We start from the raw sequence: 19,774 nt of genomic DNA on the forward strand, positions 1-19,774 counted from the left end.
AGGTTTGAGGTCTATTGGTTACCTTCAACTCAGTTTAGCCCATCTGCCAAGATGGTTTTACCCAGGTGTAGCTGCTGCACTTCCTACAGCTTCTTGGAGCCACAGGTAAGAGTTGAATGCCGGGTAGACAGCAAAGGTAGTTGAGTAGTCCTGAAAAGGGCTCAGCAAGCCCTCCCACCAGAGGTGCTAGTCTTCCATGAACACCACATACACCCTGGGTAAGTCATTAGTTTCTAGAGGGTTGGGCAAAGGCCTTCTGCAGAAGGTAGGGTTTGAACTGAGTCTTAAAGGGAATACGAGGAAAGTAAGAGGGGACAAGTGAGGGACAGGAGATGGGTGATGGAGTGTTGTGTTAGAGCAGGGGTCTTCACCCGGGGTCTATGTTCCCCATGGGATCTAAGGATAGCTAGGGGTATCCTTAGGGATCTAAGGGACCTAAAGATTTAAGGTGGGAGGGCATGAACTTGGATGAGAAAAAAAGTACATCTTAATTTTCACAAAGTTCTAACTGAAATTTAGCATTTCCTTCGATTATTTAAAAACATTATTCTGAAAATGGGCTTTACCAGATTGTCAAAGGGCCCAAGACCCAAAAAAAGTCAAGAACCCCTGTGTTAAAGGAATTGCCAATAGACTGGTATAACTGGATCTTAATGTGTGGAGAAGAGTAAGGCACAATAAAATTGGAAGATTAGGAAGGAATCAAGTTATGAAGGACTTCAAAAGCCCCAAAGAAGAATTTTTAGATGATCCTGGCAGTAATAGGGAGCCACAGGAGCTCATTCAGCAGGGGATGATACAGTCAGATGCTTTAGAAAAATTATTTTGGCAGCTGATTGGAGAAAGGAAAGAATTGGGAACTTCATTGGTTTTCCAATGACTCAGAGTTAGATTCTGTTCATTTACATCATGAATGCCATTGGGTATATTCTTTTGGTTCTGCTTATTTCATTTCCTACGGCCTAGTTGAACAAATAATGTCCCTGTGCTATTACTTCTTCACTGAGAAATCTGACCATCGACAACTTGGCCTTATCTTTCTGGGAGCTGATGAAGTCCCATTAGATGAGTTCAACTCCCTAATACATTGGGTCAGATCAGACCTGAAGGTCCAGTTCTTAGGTTATCTTTGTCTTCTCTCTGAAATTTCCCATTGGAACCAACAGCTGCTGTGTTTTTGTTGATCAAAGATCATATGGAGGAGCAGAGACGAAGAGGCAATTTTGAAGACAGCTGGTTCCCACTTGAGGAAGTGAGTCTGTGAGCTTCAGGCCCTTCCTTCAGTGCTTTCTGGGGAATCTTGATCATATGATATTCAATCATTTCAGCATTAGCATTGAAGGATGAAAAACAAAACAAAACAAATATAAGCTTTTAAGTCACAGGGCATTTGAGCTTACTGTGGAAATTAACACCTATCTCCAGGCCAGACCAGGGACCTAAAAATAATTTTAATGAATTATATTTCCCATTTCAAAAATCAACAAGTTTGACTGCAAAGCAGCTTTCAGGGGGAGTGCGATTTCTCCCGTTGAAGAGAGAACAGGATTGGTGAGCGGCCTTTGAAATCTAGAGGAACCAAGAAAGGTCATTTTAAGGAGGTTGAACTTAAGTTGATGTCTGAAGGGAGCCAGAGTGTCCAAGAGGGGAAGGTGAGGAAGGAGCTGCATCTCTCTGTGGGTAAGAGTGTTGGACTTGGAGTCAGAGAAGACTCCAATTCAAATCTTGCCCTTGCACTGTGTGATCCTGGACAAGTCTTTTAAAGCTCTTGCAGTCTTGGTTTCCTCATCTGTAAGATGGGAATAACAATGACCCCCATCTGGTTTTGTGAGGATCAAATGGGATAATACATGTATGCTACTTTGCAAAACTTAAAATGCTTTACAAATGCTACTATTGTTGTTATTGGCAGTGTAGCTTGTGCAAAGGCACCAAGGCTAGATGAAATCCTGTCATAGGGTCTTCTTGGAGCTGGATGAGTCTGTGAATTTATCTAAATGTAACTCCATTTTATATTGAAGGAAACTGAATTCCAGAGAGGTTAGACAGAGTCTGGATTTGAACCCAGAACTGACTCCAAATCTAGCACTCTTTCTGATATCCCTCATACTGTGCTCAGGAAACAAGGAAGAGGAAGTCACTTGGTCTATGGTGTAAAGTGTGAGTGAAGCAGTAATATGTAATATTCTTGGGAGTTTATTGAATGAGAGTGTCAATAACATAGTTAGGTCTGTACTTTAAAAACATAAATTTAATAGCTCAGCAGAAGATATACTGGAATAGGGAGAGACTTGAGTCAAGGAGACCAACCAACAACTATTGCAATAGTCTGGGTGAGAGGTGATGAGGGCCTGCAATAGAATAATGGCAGGGTCAGAGGAGAGAAGAAGATGAGAGATGCTACAAAATTAACGGAACTTGGCAACAGATTTAATATAAGGGTTTATGAGAGAATAAAAAGCAAAGGGTGACCCTTGTGTTGTGAGCATGGGTCCCTGAGAGGATAGTGATACTCTTTAATGAAAATAGAGAAATTCAAAAGAAGGGAGGGTTTTGGGGGAAAGATAATGAGTTAAATTTTGGAAATGTTGAGTTCAGATGTCTACCTGAAATCCTGATAAATAGACAAGACCAATAAGTATTTGGAAATTCAAGTCTGGAGGTTGAGAGAGAGGTGAGGGCTAGATAAGTAGATCTGAAAATTATCAAGATATAGATGATAATTGAATTGATGAGAGTTGATGAGATCACCAAGTGAAACAGTATGAAGGAAGAAGAGAACAGGGCCAGGTCAGAGCTCCGGAATACATTGACCATTAGTGGATATGGTCTGGGTGCAGGTCCAACAAAGGAGACTAAAAAGGAGCAGTCAGACAGGTAGGGGAAGAACCAGGGTAGAACAGTGTCATGAAAACCTTGACAGAAGAGAGTGTCAAGGAAAAGAGGGTGATTGGTATCAAAAACTGCAGAGGGAGCTGGAAGTATGAGGAATGAGAAAAGGCCATTGGATTTGGTGACCAACAGTTCATTGGTAACTTTGGAGAGAGTAATTTTATTTGAAGGATAAGATCAGAAGCTAGACTATAGAGAATTAAGAAGAGAGCAAGAGGAGAGAAATAAAGTTATCAATTGTAGATAGGATTTCAAGGAGTTTTATTGCAAAAGGGAGGAAAGACGGAGGATGACAATTAGTGGGATTGGACAATGATAAACAACCTGCAATGGAGATCTAGATCAATCAGTCTAAAAGCAAGGAGAGGAAAGCAGTACAGAACATTGTCAAGAGAACCTAGTGAAAAGAGAGTACCCAGGAGTATGGTAAATATATTCAGTACAGGCCAAGTAAGTACTCCATTTTCCAATCCTGGAGGACCACATGGAAAGAAGACCTCAAGTCTGAAGATGACATTTGTGAAATTTCTAACAGTGGGAAAGGCAATAAAGTAGGACACAACAGGAAAGATTCCGGTTTGTCCTGTGAATGTGCCTTTTAATAAGTTTTACTTAATTAGCTCTTTCTCCAGAAATTTTCTTTTTTTCAAATGTTCTTTTTAGTTATGAATTTAGCAATCATCAACAAACATGAACATTTCACTATACAAAGAACAGAAAAGAGGATTGTATATAAAACTGTGAATTTCTGTTAACCATATTTTGTTTTTTATTCATTTATTAAATCTAACAAAGTTGTAACAAAATGTCCTGTTCTTTTGTGTCACCTTCTCAATGCCTTTTTTATTTTCTGTGTATACAAGATATTTTATTGATGCTTTCTTTTTTAATATTGATATTATTACCCATTAACTCCCCTGCCATCCAAATAAAAGTTATCCCTCCTAATAAATATAGTCAAATAAAACAAATCAATACTTTGACCACATCCAAAAATGTTTCTCAGTCTGCACCTCTAACCCATCAAAGCTGTTTTCCTTTATATTAAAGTGGTCATCATGTAATTTTTTTCCTTTGTTCTGCTTATTTTACTTTTTATCAGTTTATATGTCTTCCTAAAGTTCTGTAAATTGTCCACACTTGTCATTTTTAGACAGAAATGACATTCCATTACATTCACATAGCACAGTTTTTTTCAGCCATTCTCTAAATGATGAGTACCCAGTTTGTTATAGTTCTTGGCTATGACAAAAAGTCCTACGATGCATATTTTTGGATACATGGGTCCTTTCCCTTTGTCTTTGACAACTCTTAAATTACATGTAAAAACAATTTAACATTCATTTTTTTTAAAATTTTGAGTTCCAAATTCTCTCCCTCCCTTCCTCTCCACCCCCTCCCCAAGACAGCAAGCAATTTGATATAGGTTATATATGCGACATCATGCAAAACACATTTCTATATTAGTCGTGTTGTGAAAGAGAGTGCAGACTAAAAAAAAACCCAAGGGGAAAAAAAGGTATGCTTCAATCTGCATTTAGATTCCATCAGTTCTTTCTCTGGAGATGGATAGCATTTTTCATCATGAGTCCTTGGAAACTGTCTTGCATCATTATATTGCTGAGAATAGCTAAGTCATTTACAGCTGATCATCATACAATGTTGCTGTTACTGTGTACAATGTTCTCTTGCTTCTGCTCACTTCATTTTGCATCAGTTCATGTAGGTCTTTCCAGATTTTTCTTAAACCATCCTGCTTGTCATTTTTTATAGCCAAAAGTATTCCATCATAATCATATACTGTAACTTGTTCAAGCCATTCCCCCAGTAATGGGCATCACCTTAATTTCCAGTTCTTTACCAATGAGACAGAGAGAGAGAAGGAGAGAAAGAGAGGGAGAAAGAGAGAGAAGTAGAGAGAGAGGTCATAAATAATTTTGTTTATATAGATACTTTATACTTTATTTCCCCCTTTTTATCTCTTTGGGATATAGACCTAGTGGTGGTACTGATGGGTCAAAGGGTATGCAGAGTCTGACAACCCTTTGGGCATAAATTCAAATTGCTCTGCAGAATGGTTGGATCAATTCACAACTCCACCAACAGTGCTTTAGCGTCAAAATTTTCCCACATCCCCACCAACATTTGTCATTTTCTTTTTCTGTCATATTAACCAATATGATAGGTGTGAAATAGTACCTTGGAGTTATTTTAATTTGCATTTCTCTAATCAATAGTGATTTAGGGCATTTTTTTCATATGACTACAGATAACTTTGATTTCTTTATCTGAAAACTGCCTGTTCAAATCTTGTGACCAATTGGGGAATGACTCGTATTCTTATAAATTTGGATTAGTTCTCTATGTGTTTGAGAAATGAGGTCTTTATCAGAGAAAGTTGCTATAAATTTTTTTCACAGTTATGATTACTGTGTTTTTCTCTTCATCCTATTTTCCCTGTTTATCTCTTTCCCTCTCTCACATTTACCCTTTCCCTTGTCAAAAGTGTTTTGCTTCTGACCACTACCTCCCCAAATTTTCCCTCCTGTCTATCAGCATCCCCCCCACCCCCTTATCTTATCCTATTTTCCTCCTATTTCTCTGCAGGATAAGAAAGATATGTATAGTCAACTGAGTGTGTATGTCATTCCCTCTTTAAGTCAATTCCAACAGCAGTAAGGTTCAAGCACTGTCTGCCACTCCCCCTCCATCTTCCCCTGCATTCTAAAAGCTCTTTCACACCGTTTTTATATGAGATAATTTACCTCATTCTACTTCTCCCTTGCCTCTTCTCCCACTGCATCCCTTTTTCTAACTCCTTAATTTTTTTTAAATTGTTCTATCAGTCAACTCACACCCTTGCCCTCTGACCATGTATATTCCTTCTAACTTCCCTAATAATGGTAAAGTTCTTGGGAGTTACAAGTATCATCTTCCCTTATAAGAGTGTAAGAGACTGGGAGCTGAGTGGAACAGGCCGTAGTGCCCTAAATCAGTGAGCTGTGGCAGTTACCAGACTTCTCAACCCACAAACACCAAAGACAATAGAGAAAGTTAGTAGGAAAAACTGTGGGGACGGTGTGAAAAGAGTTCCTGGTCTGCCACTGCCCCGGGGGTAGTGGAGGTGGTGCAGTTCTGAGGCTGCTTACAGATAGGTGCAGTTGCTTCTGGCCCCAGGCCCACCTGGTAGGAGGAATTAAGTGGCAGATCAGAGCGGGAGTGTAGAGCTTGCTTAGATCTGAGTCACAATCTGGGTTGGCAGTTCTTGGGGGAGGAGAAGCGCTGGTGTGGCAGAGCTTGCTCTGTAGAAATAGCTCTGAAAACAACAGCACAAGCCCTCAAGCTTGGGACAAAGTACGCTCTACTCTACAAGCAGTCATACCCTGATGAAAAACTCAAGGGTAAAGTAGTTGGCTGGGAACATGATGAGGCAATGAAAACAGACTCAGATTCAGACTCAGACTTTGGAATCCTTCTTTGGTGACAAAGAAGACCAAAACACAGCCAGAAGAAGTCAACAAAGTCAAAGAGCCTACATCAAAAGCCTCCAAGAAAAACATGAACTGGTCTTAGGCCATGGAAGAGCTCAAAAAGGATTTGGAAAAGCAAGTTAGAGAAGTAGAGGAAAAATTGGGAAGAGAAATGAGAGTGATGCAAGAAAACCATGAAAAATGAGCCAATGACTTGCTAAAGGGGACCCAAAAATACTGAAGAAAACAACACCTTAAAAAATAGACTAACTCAAATGGCAAAAGAGCTCCAAAAAGCCAATGAGGAGAAGAATTTCTTGAAAGGCAGAATTAGCCAAATGGAAGAGAAGGTCCAAAAGACCACTGAAGAAAATACTACCTTAAAAATTAGATTGGAGCCAGTGGAAGCTAGTGACTTGATGAGAAATCAAGATATTATAAAACAGAACCAAAGGAATGAAAAATGGAAGACAATGTGAAATATCTCATTGGAAAAACCACTGACCTGGAAAATAGATCCAGGAGAGATAATTTAAAAATGATTGGCCTACCTGAAAGACATGATTAAAAAAAGAGCCTAGATATCATCTTTCAAGAAATTATCAAGGAGAATGCCCTGATATTCTAGAGCCAGAGAGTAAAATAGAAATTGAAAGAATGCACCAATTGCATCCTGAAAAAGATCCCAAAAAGGAAACTCCTAGGAACATTGTTGCCAAATTCCAGAGTTCCCAGGTCAAGGAGAAAATACTGCAAGCAGCCAGAAAGAAACAATTTGAGTATTGTGGAAACACAATCAGGATAATACAAGATCTAGCATCTTCTACATTAAGGGATTGAAGGGTTTGGAATATGATATTCCAGAGGTCAGTGGAGCTAGGATTAAAATCAAGAATCACCTACCCAGCAAAACTGAGTGTCATGCTCCAAGGCAAAATATGACTTTCAACAAAATAGAGGACTTTCAAGCTTTCTCAGTGAAAAGAGTAGAGCTGAATAGAAAATTTGACTTTTCAAACACAAGAATCAAGAGAAGCATGAAAAGGTAAACAAGAAAGAGAAATCATAAGGTACTTACTAAAGTTGAACTGTTTTGTTTACATTCTTACATGGAAAGATGATGGGTATAATTCATGAGACCTCAGTATTAGGGTAGCTGAAGGGAGTATACATATACATATACATATACATATACATATACATATACATATACATATACATATACGTATAGACAGAGGGCACAGGGTGAGTTGAATGTGAAGGGATAATGTCTAAAAGAAATAAAATCAAATTAAGGGATGAGAGAGGAATATATTGAGAGAGGGAGAAAGGGAGAGATAGAATGGGGTAAATTGTCTCACATAAAAGTGGCAAGAAAAAGCAGTTCTGTAGGAAGGGAAGAGGGGGCAGGTGAGGGGGAATGAGTGAATCTTGCTCTCATCAGATTTGGCTTGAGGAGGGAATAACATACACACTCAATTGGGTATCTTACCCCATAGGAAATAAGGAGGAAGGAGATAAAAAAGGGGGGACGATAGAAGGGAGGGCGGATGGGGGAGGAAGTAATCAAAAGCAAACACTTTCAAAAAGGGACAGGGTCAAGGGAGAAAATTGAATAAAGGGGGATAGGGTAGGAAGGAGCAAAATATAGTTAGTCTTTCACAACATGAGTATTATGGAAGGGTTTTGCATAATGATACCCATGTGGCCTATGTTGAATTGCTTGCCTTCTGAGGGAGGATGGGTGGGGAGGGAAGAGGGGAGAGAATTTGGAACTCAAAGTTTTAAAAGCAGATGTTCAAAAAAAAGTTTTTGCATGCAACTAGGAAATAAGATATGCAGGCAATGGGGCATAAACATCTGTCTTGCCCTACAAGAAAGTAAGGGAAAAGGGGATGGGGGGGAGTGGGGTGACAGAGGGGAGGGCTGACTGGGGAACGGGGCAATCAGAATATATGCCATCTTGGAGTGGGGGGGAGGGTAGAAATGGGGAGAAAATTTGTAATTCAAACTCTTGTGGAAATCAATGCTGAAAACTAAAAATATTAAATAAATAATAGAAAAATATATGCCTAGAAAAAAAATTTAAAGAAAAAAAAAGAGTGTAAACAGTTTAACCTTATGGAATCCCTTATGAGTTCTCTTTTCTGTTGACCTTTTTATACTTCTCTTGTGTCTAGTATTTGAATGTCAAATTTTCTCCTCAGCTCTAGTCTTTTCATCCTCTATTTCATTAAATATTCACCTTTTCCTCAGAAGGATTATACTCGGTTTTGCTGGGTGGTTGATTCTTGGTTGTAATCCTAGCCCTTTAGCCCCCTGAAATATCACATTCCAAGCCCTCTGATCCTACAAGTTTCTAAATCTTGTGCTATCCAGACTGTGGCTCTATGATATTTGAAATGTTTCTTTCTGGCTGCTTGCAATGTTTTCTACTTTAACTGGAAGCTCTGGAATTTGGCTATAATATTTCTGGGAGTTTTAATTTTGGGATCTCTTTCAGGAGGAGATTGGTGGATATACCACCATTTTTGATATACCCTCTGGTCCTAGGATATCAGGGCAGTTTTCCTTCATAATTTCTGGAAATATGATGTCTAGGTTCTTTTTTTTATTATGACTTCCAGCTAGTCCAATAATTCTTAAATAATCTCTCCTTGATCTAGTCTCTAGGTCAGTTGTTTTTCCAATGAAATATTTCACATCTTCTTTTTTATCATTTTGATTTTGTTTTATTGTTTCTTGATATTTCATGGAATCATGGCTTTCATTTGCCCAGTTCTAATTTTTAAGGAATCATTTTCCTCAGTTAGCTTTTGTATCTCCTTTTCCATTTGGCCAGTTTTTAAGGAGGTCTTTTCTTCAGTGAATTTTTAGAATTTTTTTTCCTATTTTTGGCCAATTCTGCTTTTTAAGGAGTTCTTCTTTTCAGTGGATTTTTGTGCCTCTTTTACCATTTGACCTATTCTGTTTTTTAAGGTTTTATTTTCTTCAGTATTTTTTGTGCCTCCTTTACCAACCTGTTGACTTTTTTTCGTGGTTTTCTTGCATCATTCTCATTTCTTTCTTTTCCCAATTTTCCCTCTACTGTTCTTATTTGATTTTTAAAATACTTTTTGAGATCTTCCAAGAATTTCCTTTTTTAGGCCTGAGACCAATTCACATTTTGCAGGGGGACGGCGTTTGTGGTTGGATGTAACTGTTTTGACTTCGTTGTCTTCTGCAGAATTTGTGTTTTGATCTTCGCTTCCTTTTTTGTTGTTGTTAGCTCACTTTTCCAGCTTATTTCTTGATTTTTTACTTTCTTTTAAGGTAGAGAGAAGCAGCACTGCACCAATTTGTAGAATTTTTGCACTGCTGTTTTCAAAGCTAGTTTTGGTGATCTGTAAGTTTTCAATTCTTCTACGGTAATATGATTTAAGGAGAGTATGGTCACTGCTCTATTGGCTTGTGCTGTGGTCTGTGAGTGACCACAAACACTCTTTACTACCCTGGAACTGGGACCAGGGTCTCTATTCCCCTGTGGCCATGTGCTCTAGTTTGCTAGTGCTCCTTCTAGCCCTGAGACTGTTACCAGGAACTGTGTGCATGGGCAATGCAACAGAGTCCTGCTCCCAGTGCCAGCAAAGTGTCCCCTGTAATCTCCTTCTTAACAGTTGTCCAACCTCTTTGTCATCTGCGGGCTGAGAGCTCTGGAAGCCACCACTGCTGATTCAGTTGCCCCCAAGGCCTACGGATGGCTCAGCCAGTGCATCCCACACAGGCATGGCCTACGCTAGACGCTGCTCCACTCTCACCCCAGTGAGACAGACTTTTTCTGCTAACTTTTTTTTCTAAGTTATCTTTGCCTGGAAAATTGTTTCATCTTGTCTTTTGTTAGTTCTGCTGCTCCAGAATTCATTTTGAGGAGTTATTTTCTTTTTCTTTTTTTTTCGGAGCGGGGAAGGCAGGACAATTGGGGTCAAGCGACTTGCCCAAGGTCACACAGCTAACTCAGGTCCTCCTGACTCCAGGGCCGGTGGTTGAGGAGTTATTTTCAAGGTGTTCAGAGAGGCTTTTGGGAGAGCTTAGGAAAGTTCCTGCCTTTACTCTGCCATCTTTGCTCTGCCCCTTCCCACGCCCACCCCACCTCGATACATATTTGATCATAACATTGCCCTATTCAAGAAAGTATAATGACTCTTGCCTTTAAAGAAATAATAATATTAACTAGCATTTACACAGTGCTTTAAGGTTTGATCTTCGCAATAACTCTGGGAGGTAGGTGATAGTATTATCCCCATTTTACAGAAGAGGAAGCTGAGACAGACAGAGGTTGTGACTTGCCTAAGATCACACAACTAGTAAGTATCTGAGACAAGATTTGAACTCAGCTCTTCCTGACTCCAGAGTTAACACTGTTTCACTTTTAAAGTTCTTCACAACTTGATTTCAGTCTACCTTTTCCAGGCTTATTCACATTATTCTCCTCCATATACTCTGCATTTTCGCCAAACTGACTTATTTGCTCCTTCACATCTATACACAACATTCCATCTGTCATCTCTCTCCCTTTGTGCAGAGTTGGCCCATCATGCCTAGGAAAAGCGGTCCTTCCATGCCTCTGCCTTGCAGAATCCCTGGCTTCCTTCAGAACCAAGCTCAGATGCTACCTCCTCCAGGAAGCTTGTGCTGATCTCTCTGTATGAATTACCTTATATGTAGTTTACACTTAGTGTTTTCTGTACATGTTGTTCCCACAAAATAGGATGCAAGCTCTTGGAAGGCAAGGACTGTTCTGTCATTGTAGCCCCAGAGTTCAGCTCAGAACCTGACACTCTACAGGTGTTTAATAAGTGCTTGCAGAAGGATAAGGCTGGACGTGTTCTTCCTAGCAGAGGTTGAATTCCAAAGGGGGTTAAATCCTTTTGCTAATAGGATGGATTTCTAAAAGCTGACTTTGAGTAATTATGAAGCCAATAAGGGATTTATTGTAGGATGGAAGAGAAGCTTTCCTGGTACCCAGTATTCCTTGGGTTTGTGGCTACCAAATTGGTTTATATATTTTGCATTCTTTGCTCCAAAAAAGCATGACTGCTGGCCATACTCAATTATATTTGGTACATACTGACCTTTGGTCTCAATAAATTTTGTTTTTACCTACACGGGCAATAAAGCAGCTAGGTGGTGCAATAGATAAAATATTGGATCTGGGGTCAGGAAGATCCTTTTTCCTGAGTTCAAATCTGGCCTCAGATACTTACTAGCTGTGTAACCCTGGGCAAGTCACTTACCCTCTTTGCCTCAGTTTCCTCATCTGTAAAATGGGCTAGAGAAGGAAATTATAAAACACTCCAGTATCTTGTCAATAAAAACCCCAAATGGGGCCATAAAGTGTCAGACACAACTGAAAACAACTAAACAACATCTTCCCTTTCTATCTTAAGGATAGTGCTTATACCCAATTCGGTTGCTTCTCATCTTCTTATCACATAGGATCCTATGATTCAGATCCTTCTTCTATTCTGATCAGGGGAATTCAAAAGAATTATACCTGTCCTGACTCAGAGGCACTTGAAATACAAAGATAAAAACATATAGTCCATGCCTTCAAGGAGATTACATTCTACTATAATCTTTCAACTCTCCATAGATATGTAGAAAGTTAGCTATGTATATCATTGACTCACAGAACATCAAAGCTAGAAGATGCTTCAGAGGGCTTTTGGTTCAGCCTTTACTTGAATATATAAAAATTTTTGGATGTTATGGGCCATAATGCTATAGATAGGATCGTAGATTTTGAACTTGAAAATAAGGAAACTGAGGACCACAGACAGGTTAAGTAACATACCTGAAATACAAATACTCTATACCGCTTCTTTAACAATTGGTTATCCAGCCTCTTTGAATGAAAAGGAAATTACTATTCCAGAGGCAATGGTAGAGGGCAGATAGGTGGTACATGGATAGAATACTGGGCCTGGAATCAGGAAGACTTATCTTCCTGAGTTCAAATCTTTCTTCAGAAACTTACTATCTGTGTGACCCTGGACAAGTCACTTCACCCTGTTTGCTTCAGTTTCCTTGTCTGTAAAACGAGCTGGTGAAGGACACGGCAAACCATTCCAGTATCTTTGCCAATAAAACCTCAAAATGCAGTCAGCACGAGTTTGACATGATCAAACGACAACAAAATTCCAGAGGCAGCTCAATAAAACTTTGGACATTTCTGGCATGCAGGAAAACTTGGAAATTTCTCCCGGGCCCAATTGATTCAAGGTGGTGAAGTGATTCAGGTTGGGCATTTAAACAAAATGAGATACCGGCAGACGATGTGAAATTTATCACCATAACAAAAGTTTACTAAAGTAATAGCATGTTTAGTAAAGATATCCTGTAAAGATACGGCATTGATTCAGTTGGGCACAGATCTCCCGACTCTGAAACTGCATTCTAGCCCCTTCCGGGTAGCCAGGGTATATGTGTATGTTGAGCCTGAGAAGCCTCTGACTCCTTTTATGTTGACCTTTTCTATTTTGGTGACCAGGAAGCTATTTTAAAAGTTTAAGGCCAGGTCTTTTGGACCAACTAAATCTTTAAGAGAGTTTCAATGCTTTTTAGGGAGAAACTAACAGCCCACTGGCATGAGGCCTAGTAGATGTCACTTTTATCAAATCTTTATATTGAGTTAGGATTTGCCCTGTTGTTGTTCAGTTGTTTCAGTCATGTCTGACTCCATTTGAGGTTTTCTTGGCAAAGATACTGGAGTGGTTTGCCATTTTCTCTTTCAGCTAATTTTACAGATGAGGAAACTGAGGCAAAGAGGATTAAGTGACTTGCCCAGTTTCTACATAGCTAGCATGCTGGATTTGAATTCAGGTCGTCCTGACTCCAGGCCCAGTCCATTGTACCAAAAAGCAACTCAGAATTTGCCCTATTTTGACTTAATTCCCCAGTGACTTTGGTGTAAATTAATGAAGCAGAGGGAGCTCTGGCATTGGAGTAAGATGACTTTGGTTCAAGTCCTGCCTCTGATATTGACTACTTTTCTGATTTGGGGGAAAATCACTTAGTCACCCTGGGCCTCAGTTTCCTCCCCTGCAAAATGAGAACAATGGACTAGATAACCTCTATGGTCCCTTCTGTTTGCTATATTTGCCATCTCCCATCTCCCACCTTGAACCGGCATGCAACTCCCTTTATCCTAATATTTTCTGTTTTATTTTTTTAAATCCTCCACAAACATCTTCTTCTATGCCTGCCCAGAGGAACAATTATTTTAATGTGGCTGACCTGGACTCGATGCATCTACAAATATATTCTATACAAAGACTAAGGCCAAAGGATCTCCTAAATTGACCTTCCTGCATTGAATTCATCTGCCCTTTCAGACATAAGGGGAGGGGGTGGGGTGGTGATTGGCTCCAAAGAGAAGCCCTGTCTACTTCTCCTTGGCTGGAAAGATGATGCCTGTCATATGAAGCCTTAAGGAGGGTTGTGAGGAGTGGGGGTTAATGCAGGGGAAGTCCACTGAGATCCCTAGGGCCAGGTCAAAGGTTGGAGGTGGAAGAGCATAATTGCATATGGTCCATCGGCAGGGTCACCTTGGTCATGGAGCAATCCAACATTTACAGGAAACTCCACAGATGGTGCAATTCCGTAATTCTTTTACTTTAAAAGGGGGGAAATAAGAGGAGTTAAGATTCATCCAGCCAAGCCCTCCGCGGAAGGAACAGTGGACCAGCCCCTTAGTTTTTCTATGCTGTCTAGTTGGTGCCACTTAGCTAATTTAGCCACTAAAGGGCTTTTGAAGTTTGGCCACAGGCCTTCCCACTGGCCGTCACCCCCAGCACAATGCCCAAGAATACCCTCTTTTAATTCCATTTCATTAGCAGGGTGCTCTTGCCCTGTTTCCTCCTTATCATCACCTGAGGCCTGGAAGGCTTGCCAGCAACCCTGCTGCCAGGGCCAATGACTGGCTGCCAAGCAGCTTCTGCAGCTGACTCCAGGAGCGCCTCCAGCTTTCACCAACAGTGCTCCCTTTGTTGGGAACACAAGCTGCCTGCTCCCAGAGCCTGCCCACAAGCCTTTTATGCCGGCTGCGTGTTGCTGGCCCTGAGCCAACCTCAGGAAAACCCAAACCACCATGTTCTGAGGAAGGTACAAAGATTAAACATGGGTTTCTGTGGCTTGCTGTATTTAATACACATGGGGAAGAATCAAGAAGCCTAAACTGGAATTAATGTAATTTTCCCAATGATTGGACTTATTCTCTACTGACCTTTTCTTTTCACTCCTTCTCTACTCCAAGCTCTGCTTATGCAAAATAGTTCTACATGAAAATCTGCAGGCACATTGACTACTAGCTTTCAAAGGAAATTGGAGCTTCTTGGCTTCAGCCTTGGAGGGGATTCTTTCTTACTCTTCAATCAAACTTCTCTGGATAGACCAGTAGAATTTTTAGGTAGAAATTTGGAATTTTTTTTGAAGTGAGATGCTTAGAAAACTTAGATGTGTCTTCAGCAAGTGTGCAGGGCACCAGGGAGGGACAGAGAGGGGGAGAGAGAAACAGAGAGAAAGAAAGAGAGAGAGAGAGACAGAGAGAGAGAGAGAGAGAGGGAGATGGTGAAGATGGTGGAGATGACGATGAGGAGGAGGAGGACATATGCCCAGGGAATACAGGAGGAATGAAAATTCAGTTGGCAAGGGTATTAGAAGAAGAAAGTGGAATCTTTTCTTCTAAATTATCTCCTGAGAGATATGAGCAAACCCTTTCCATGTAAGGGAGAGTTCAATGATTCCCATCATAGGACTTAGAGATGGAAGAGGTCTTAGAGAACAACTTGTCCAATGCTCTCATGGTATTGATCAGGACAGTGAGACCCAGAGAGATGAAACCACTTGCCTAAGGTCACATAGGAAATAAATTACAGAGACAGGTTGTGAAACTAGGTCTTTGGTTTCCAAATCAAAGACTTTTCTTTCACATGTAACATTCATCTCTTCTCTTTTTCACCGGCTGTCCCCCCATGCCCAGAATGCTGTCCATTCCTTGACTCATCTTTCTGGCTTCCCTGGCCTCCTTTCAAGACTCAGTTCAAATCCCACATTTTTGCAGGAGGCCTTTCCTGGTCCTCCCCGGTGCCAGGACCTTCCCTCTGAACGCACCCCCAATTTACACCATATATATCTTGCATATACATAGACCATTAGACTGTGAACTCCTTGAGAGCAGGGACTGTTTTTGTTTTTCTTTCTGTCTAGCTAATTAGAGGCACAGCGCCTCTTGCTCCTTAATTACTTGTTGACTCCTTCAGTATGTGTGCTGTTCCCTAGAAGGGCTTCATCATTTCCCCTTTAGTCCCTTTCATCATGCTCTATTCCATCATTTTGTAGCTGGTCACTTTCCCCTTTCTTATTTTTTCTTATTCATTGAAAGGTCTGTGACTTCTGGGAAGAAAGTCATCAGCACCATAACGGGTATGCTGGAACCACCTTGAACTGGCCCCACTGATTGTTAAATTTTCAGTATGAGCATTTACACCTTGGAAATCAGCAAATGCCATAATTCAGGGCTTGATCTATTGTTTTGTTGATTTGTTGAGGAAAGCAAAGGAGAAAATGTTAATAGTACAAATTAAACTTAAAAGCACATCATAGATATAGTTTTTGTTTTTTTATTTGCTTTGGAGAGTCAGTTGTTAGACATTTACCAGCACGTGGCTGCATGCACGGGACATGACTGGGGAGAGGGTTCTATGCTACCTAGTAGGAGACCCCCTCCTCCCATGGATATCCCTTGGGGCTGCCCTATGCAGAGCTAAAACTAGTCTGTGATCAGATAACAGCAAATTGACCTTTTGTAAAGTGGATCACAGCAGCAACAAAAGTGGAAGCCAAACTCCAGGCCAAATGTGGGAAGAAGTGGGCCTCTGGTTTCCTTTTCTCTGACATGGTTTAAAAGTAATGTGGGTCAATGATTAGAAACAACACAACAAAAAAAGGTGTAGGGCTGCATTAAATGTATATTTGGGGCCCATCAATCTAATCCAGTAAATTGTTTATTATCTGAGGCAAGTGAGAAGATATGGATTATCGAGGTCGTTAAGTTTAGAAATTTAGCTTTGTAATATTGGGGAACCTCACCTAATTCTGTCCTTTACTCTAGAATCCACAGTTCTTTTGTTAATTAAGAAGGGAGTTTTAAAAATAGGTTTAAAAACAGTAACCCAGATCCCCAACCTGAGTTTCTTGGTGACAAAAATTAGAATTATTGTCCAGAAGAAAGGAAATATATAGCTTTGGGCCCTGCCAGTCAGTGCTTAAATAGTTCAGGTCAGTGGTGGCTGGCATATTTATGCAAATACCACCCCACACACAACCACCCCCCCACCCCTCTCCCAACTCCTTTGCCTATGTCTAAATTCAGAAGGTCAGTTTTTTTTTTTAAATTTTCTGGGGTTAAATTAGGCCACTAATCAACTTCCTGTGCCATGTGGTTCCAGCTCTAGGTTTTTAAAACTGTTTGCAGCTTCAAGTCACATATGTAGTATGATAACCCTTAGTAGCCACAAGCTACAGGTCAATAATTGTGGTTTCTGGGCCCTCAGATCATTGTTTTGGGAAAATAATAGTGGGTTATGACCAAAGTACCCAAACCAGGCACTATTTAGTTTGAATGAGGTCAAGATACAAAAGATAGTATCTTTTGCATATCTAGGAAACTGAGGCTGCCGGTGGATCATACCAAATAAAGAGAAGGTTTAAAAGCAGAGGAATAAGCTGTTAGACTTCTCATGGTCCCCTTCTAGAACTCATACAGAGCTGTACCTGGGAAATGAGGGCGGTGTGGTATTGTGGAACAGAGAATCAGGAGGCCTGCATTCTGGCTCATGGTGTGACCTTAGTCAAATTGCCTCACTAGTCACCAAATTCCCCATCTGTAAAATGAGGGAGTCCATGAAAACATTTTATGACATAAGGATAATTGACCATGGGTACATGTACTTTGAGGAGATCTGTGATGCCATCAATATGGGATCCCACTGCAAATGATACAGATTGAAAATGATCAACTCCTCTCAGATGTTCTTGTCTAAATTATCCACATGGGGTCCACCCCATTAGGAGTCTTCTACTGAATCTCTTGACGCAGCATGGACAAAAATGACTGTTTATTGGTTAGTCCTCACTCTTACTACATGATTCACTTCTTTTTCTAGCCATCTCTCTCTCTCTGATAGTAGCCGTAAGCCACTCTTCCTCAATTCTTCCTATGCTTCCCCTGTTAGAATGTGAGTTCCTTGAGAATAGGGACTATTTTCATTTTCTGTTTGCACCTCCAGGGCTTTGCATAGAGTCAAAGCTTAATAAATGCTGCTTCATTATTTCATTCATTGATAATATGTTGCAGCCTACTCAGGCCCACTGTGCGCCTCTTCGTTGCCTTTTAGGTGACCCATAACTTTAATTATTTGTAGAGCACGGTGTTCTATGATTTGCTCACACATTGCATTATGTGAAGAATTTTTATTTTAAAGACATACCTTTTGTTTCAGGGTAAGGCTGGGTTCATTAAAAGCAGAACCACATAATTTTTTTAGCTGAAAGGGACTTCAGTGGCCACCTAGTCCAACCTAAAAAGAAATCCCACTTCCACATAACAGGTAAGTTGCTGTCCAGCCCTTGCTTGAAGGCTTCTAACGGCAGTGAATCCACTACCTTCAGAGGCAGCTCATTTTGGGGTAGCACTCATCTTTATTTTTTCCCCTTACATCAATCTAAATGTGCCTCCTTACCATTTCTACCCATCACTCTTAGTTCTTCCCTAAGGAGTCAAACAGAACAAATCTAATCCTTCTTTCGTATCATAGCTCTTCAAGTACTTGGAGAAAGATGTAATACCCTGAGTCTTTGCCAGATTAAACATCCTAGTCAGCATGGTTGTGTGACTTACTTCAGTGGTGCTCAAAAACATGGGTGTTGATATTGAAAAGATGAACGGTGGGGATAACTCAGGATTAAGGTTTGGCAAGGCAGGAACAGTGATAGGACAAAGGGGCATGGATTCAAAAGGTAGAGATAGTATATAGTAGAACATCTGAATTATAAGGTCAAATCAACAACGGGAAGGTCAAGGCTAGTGAACAAGGGAAAATAGAGACAGATCATGGAGATCATAGTGTGAACAAAGAGTAGCTTTAAGAGGAGTGAGGCAAAGGGACTTACAGCATGGAAAGCTGTGATTAGAGAGGGTAATTTCAGAATTTAGCCTCATGGAAATGCACAGTTATGGGTGATAGTGAGAGCTAAGCAATTTCCAAAAGGCGATTCAGTCAGTTATCCTCCATCTATCCAGTTATATATTTACATGTGTGCATGTATGTATATGTACATATGTCCATATATAGACACATTATATATATATGTATATTAAAAACACACATAGATATAGATATTGGTGTGTATGTATACACAAAAATACATGTATATACATATATACACACACATAAATGCTGTGATCTTAATGGGATATGAAGATCTTAACCAACCATTAATAGGCCTTACGTGGAGCCTATCAAGGGAAGCTTGCTTAGAAGAGGCTTGCTTGTAGGAAGACTTTCACACCTTTTGGTACTAAGTTGATTAGGTACTAAGTCACAAGGATTGTGATGCCTTCTGGCTCTGAGAAGTGTATGTATACTCTGAGTTGGTATTTTGCTTTGGGAGGTTCGCTTATGAGAAGGACCTTGTGATTCCCTGGTCAAGACTCTGAGTAGCTGTATGTTCAGACACCCTGACTGCTCAGATGTAAAGGTACTCTCAGTCCAGTGGTGCATGTAAAGTATATAGCAATATTGCTTTGATTCAGGCAGTCAGAGCCCTGTCTATTGGTCTAATTTCTCTGCTTGTATTTTCTCTGCTTATATTTTCTCTGATGTTCAGGATGCTGACTTTCCCCCTGAACTAATGAATGTAATTAAAGAAGATCGTTGACCCCTAAAAAGCTATCTTTCCTAGTAAAGCAGATTAAAGAACCTGTCCTAGCAGGCCATCTTGGGTATGCTAGCGTGCTTGCTGTTACACATGCATACACACATATGCATGTTTTGCATACATTGTTGGACCAACAACATATGGGCTGTACATGGAACTGCATATGATGGTCTTCATCCAATTGATTTTTCTTGTGTGGATGTTAGGCTGAACTCTTTTCAGTCACTATGGATCTCATTTAGAAGGTTTTTCAGTTTTCTAAAAGCTTGATAGAGTGAACACAAAGTTATCCACAAACAAGAGCATTAGGAGAACCATAACATAGATAGTACAGTTAGGTGACGCAGTGAATAGAGTACATGGTCTGAAGTTAGGAAGACTCATCTTTCTGAGTTCAAATCTGGACTCACTCACTTCCTAGCTGTCTGACCCTG

Source organism: Trichosurus vulpecula, chromosome 1, assembly GCF_011100635.1.
Source record: "Trichosurus vulpecula isolate mTriVul1 chromosome 1, mTriVul1.pri, whole genome shotgun sequence".
NCBI classification, from domain to species: domain Eukaryota; kingdom Metazoa; phylum Chordata; class Mammalia; order Diprotodontia; family Phalangeridae; genus Trichosurus; species Trichosurus vulpecula.